Here is a 5,256-nt window from a genome sequence, read left to right on the forward strand (position 1 = left end):
CAGGTTTCACAATGAGCTCACCCGAAACCCTGGCTGATTGGGACCCACACCATTTTCACACCTTGGCTCAGGCAATTAGAGGATCATCAGGGGGTCCTTTTGTCCCTCTTTGGGGGGAAACTCCCACTAGGTTTAAATTTGGGACTCCCCACCATTTGACCTTAGAACTGAAGAAGCTTCCCGGATGAGAGGTGAAATGTCTTCAAGCAACTTAAAGAAGTCCAGACGCTTTTCTTTGCAAGCTCCTTTGACAACTTAAAAGCAATTTTAAGCCTGAGTACTTATATTAGAACTGTGTTTTAACATTTGTAATTTCATTTGTGTTACATATGTAAATACCTTTTATTTAACATAAAAACTACATTGGTAGTCTGCACTTGTTGTGATGATAAATTTCCATTTCTTTATGCCATTTTCTTATAACCCAGCTGCTAATATATTACTGTTTTTATGGATTTTTTTCCTTTCCTTTTACAGTGTGGCCCTGACTGTACATGCTTTCTGTGCTCATCCTACCATGAAGAAAGACACACTCAAAGCAGTTTTGTTGCAATATTCATGCAAAGGTAGGAAGTGACTTCCATAGTGGAACCATAACAGAAAGATTAATTTTAAAGGACACTTTGATATAAAACTTCAAACTTGCTGTACCTATGCTATACGAACTTTTAAATTCTTATATTGTCTGACCTGTCATGGCTGTGTGCAGGCAGGCAGGGAGGAAGGTCCCAAAATGCAGGACTCACTGAGGCAAAGGTGAACTCAAAATAAACAGCTTTATTGCAGGTTGCAGACTGAACAGAAGACTAACTATACTGGGGGGAAATAAACTAACAGGTAGGCAAACCAGGTAATGGGACACATAGCAGAATCTGAGGGTGAGCAGACGTTAAGATGCGACAGAGAGCAAAGGAAAACACAGGGCTTATATACACTAATCAGGGAATGGGAAACAGGAGGGAGACACAGCTGGATTAGACTAACGAGAAAAGAGAGCAGTAGAGCTGAACACTCTGACATCAGACTGGGACTATCAAAATAAAACAGGAAACACGAAACAAATCACAAAGATGCAGACTTGACACTGAGAGGCAGACTGAAAGAATATAACACATGGAACCCAGTGACGACAGAGACTTAAAGAAGAATTAACTTCAAACTAAACTCATGACCAGAACCAAACTGAAACCTAGAATAATAATAAGCAAAAACAGCAAATCTCAAGAATTGGAACATAAATCATAATCTAGAAAAACACCAAAGTATAAGAAACAGAAAATGTTGAGTCAAAATGACCCAGAACCGTGACATGACCTGTGTCTTTTAGTTGTTTTTTTTCCATGATTCCTTTCTTGAGTCTTTCCAGTGTCATACTCTTCTTTTGGTTGTCAAAAGGTGTGCGATCTCTGGGGTTATTGCTATCCAAGAAACAGGGGACCTAACATCCAACTTCCTTTTAATAAGACAAAATACTATAGCAAACTACATCTATATGTGATTATAGTTAATTATGCATAATTGTAATCACATGTAATTGCAGGCAGGTATAAATCTAAACAAAATAATGAGAGAGAAGAGAGAATGTTAAGCACTACTAACTTGTAATAACTCTACCCAATAACTGAAATAACTTTGGTTTTCACAAGCGCTCTATAAAAATGTTACAAAACCACCACAGGAGAAACAGAATAAAACAAAGATTAAACAAAAAGAAAACAACAACCACTGAACAAACACTAATATTAGAGTGAAATTCTAGGGACGTCTGTTCATCAGATTAAAAGTCAAAACAGAAAAAAGCAAAACTTCTTATAAAAAATATGTTTTAAGGTAAGACTTGAAGTGACTGAATCTGCCGAACTGTTTTTCTTGGGCAGATCATTTCAGAGCCTCAGGCCTCTGAGTGCAAACGCCCTGTCACCTTTAGTTTTCAGTCAACCCATGGAGCAGACAAAAGACCTGTGCTAGAGGATCTTAAGGTGCGTGCTGGTGCATATGATACAATAAGATCAGATGCAGCTTAAAGCCACAAAGGGTCGTAGAAGTAATGAGTAAAATCTTAAAATCAATTCTAAAACATGAGAAGTATAAAAATGGCAAAAATGAGAATGATATCGCTTCGCTCTGTTTAAAAGTCTGATAACTGATTTATACACAGCCTGCATTGTTCATGAGAAGGACTCATTGTGGGTTCCTGCCTCTGGCTATCACACCTGCGGGAATCAGCCACCTGTTCTAGATGAGCTCATCAGCAGGCCAGTATTTAAGGTGGTGGCTGGGGATGATTCTTTGCTGGATTGTTGAATTATGTTGTTAGTAAAGCCTCAGCTCGCTTGTTTAGTCTGTTTTCCTTGTCTTTTTTCCCTTGTCAATAATCTCATTGTTCTTCCTCTCGTATACAGACCTTCCCTGAATTGGAGTATTTGGAGAAACTGCCTGAGCTGAGTGAGTGAGAAGAGTTGGATTATTTGGACGCTCCTTTCCCTGGATCCCTATTCCCCCCATCACGACTTGTATATGTCACCAGGGTGTTTTTTTTAACTGTAAATAAATGAACTTTAACTCTCTAAATCCTGCCATTGAGTCCACTCTGCCTGGTGCTCTTGACATATTCTGCTCAAAATTTACCAGGCAATAAACCAGGCATCAAGATTTGTTTTGGTACAGGTTTAAAAGGACTGACAGCAGAATCTGTTCAGCAGTGAGAGTCGACCCAATGAGAAGATTTTCAGTTTTGCCTGAATTCAGGTGGAGGAAATTATTTGATAACCAGTCTGAAACTTTGCAAAGGCAGCTATTACGAGAATTTAACATACCAGGGTATACGTTAGTCTATATGTCATCAGCATAAAACTGAAAACATGCACTGATCATCTCAAATACAGATTGCTAACTTGCAAATAATTTTTATGGTTCTGCCATTTTAATAGCGAGAGATATCAACCAAAAGGCCATTAAAAATGCTTTATATAAACATTATTAATTTGCATGTCACTGAATGAAATACATATTTTATCCCCAAGCAAAATATTTTTTGTATTTGGTCACCAGGTATGCACACATCTCAGGAGGGATTCTGGCCCACTCCTCTTCACAGAAACTCTCAATCCTTTAGGGTTCTTGGCTGCTGCTTGGTTACTCAATGATTCAGCTCCTTCTACAGATTTTCTATAGGATTGGGGTCTGGAGACAGGGTAAGCCTCTTCATATATGTCTTCTTTTAAGACATCAGCAATTAGACCATAATAAGGTTCATTTTACACACTACTTTTTCATTAACTTAACCGTTGTAATGACGTGGTCAGTGGTCAGTGTTGTCTTTAGGTGAGTGGCAGGCATGAATGGTCACTTGCTGTAATAACAAGTTGGTCTGTAGTGGGTGGTTCTTGTAGTCTTGTTGGGTAAAGATTGATACTGAAACGTCTGAAGACAAGACCCATATGTAGTTTATAGTAGTAACACAGACTGACATGACATTGAAAAATAAGTGAGACAAGAAAAATAAAAACGTAAACTGTTCACTTGTCATTGATTTTAATGCCTCAAAAATTGATTGTCATTATCTCAAATTACTGTTGTTAGTTTTGATTTCTTCTTAGTTGTTGTTGTTGTTGTTGTTTTATTTATTTGCACGGCCATGATATCAAGTAAAAGTAAAAGTACCCATGACAGAATTATCATGGGGACTTAAACTAGCCTATGTATATAGTGCCAAATCACTACATCACTAATTTATATTGTAAGTTATAAACCCAACAACATTATAGATAGATACCTAATTTTCAATGATCTCTTACAAGGAAGCACTTCGCAACAGTGGTGGAAGAAATTTTCTTTAAGAACTGAAAAACCTCCAGCAGAACCAGGCTCATGGGAGCGGCTGTCTATGGTGACCAACTGGAGTGAAGAGAAAACAAAAAGAGAAAAAAAGCATAGAGAAACAACAAAGGCAAACCTACAGGAAATAGATGTTAATGATATGCCAAAGAAGCACATGAAAACATGGAGAGTGGAAGACAGAGTAGGGGAGCAGTGCTCATTGCATCACTGGTTTGGTAGTGGCCCAAGCCTGTATAGAATAACTAAGGCATAGTTCAGGGTCACCTGATCCTGCTCTTACTGCACCACTAACCATGCCACATTCAGAGTCAAAGCATTTTTTTTAAAGTAATACATAAAAAAAAACAAAAAAAAAACCTACAGTAAGGCAGAGAGAGTAATGACAGACAACATTTAGTCTCAAAATGTGAGCTGTCTCTACACACACACAATGAATTTAAGGTGAATGTGCCCATCATCACTCACTGATTTTAGGGTTTTGTGCAGCTGATTGATTTGTCTTTGGAACAGGCTGTAAAGTGTCCATTTCAGATACAGTGCAGTTTTTGGCACTTCCATGTTGGCCCGATGCCACAGAGAAGCCTGGTAGCTAGAGTCTACCTCCCACTTAACTACTGAAAACTACAGGAACCACAAGTAAGTCTGTACTAATATATAATATGGTGAATCGTTTAAAAAAATAAACATGTTCGGAAAACTGTCATAACCAGAGGGCATCTGGAATTCAGGCTGACTTTTTAATCTGAACCCTGCTGAAGTTCTAAAGTTCAAACCGAGTATCAGAATGGAGAAGAAAGGTGGTCTGAATGTGACATGGTTGGTTGTTCGAGATGTTCTGAGTATTTAAGAAGTTGCTGATCTACTGGGATTTTCCTGCACAACTATGTCCAGGGTGAGTGCTGGTTCCTTAAGTCAAAATGCTGTTGAAGTTAGAGGAGAGTTTTGAGGATAGGACAGGAAGGCAACAGTAACTCAAATAACCACTAGTTACAAGTAATGCAGAAGCGCATCTCTGAATTCAAGACAGTTTGCTTGAAGCATATGTGCTAAATCAGCAAAAGGCCACACTTTGCTCCACGTCTGTCAGCTAAAAACACAAAAACAATGTTGCCTGATCTGGGCCTTGATTTCTGCTGCAACATTCAGATGGTAGGGTCAAAACTGGTACAAACAAGACAATAAAATTGAACCATCTTGTCTTGTGTCCCGCATAGCATTACTGCTTTGTGCAATGGTGTGAGGGGATACTTTCTTAGCTGTTTTCTTGCTAGGAACAGCAAAGATACTGCACAAACTTTATCCTTCAAACTTGGACCCTCAAGTCTCTGGAAGAGGACCCAAGTTTGAAGGTTGAAAGACTTGCCATATGGCGTGTGTGTGTGTGTGTGTGTGTGTGTGTGTGTGTGTGTGTGTGTG

This window comes from Pundamilia nyererei, unplaced genomic scaffold (assembly GCF_000239375.1).
Source record: "Pundamilia nyererei isolate P.nyererei 1_Seehausen unplaced genomic scaffold, PunNye1.0 scaffold00018, whole genome shotgun sequence".
NCBI lineage: Eukaryota > Metazoa > Chordata > Actinopteri > Cichliformes > Cichlidae > Pundamilia > Pundamilia nyererei.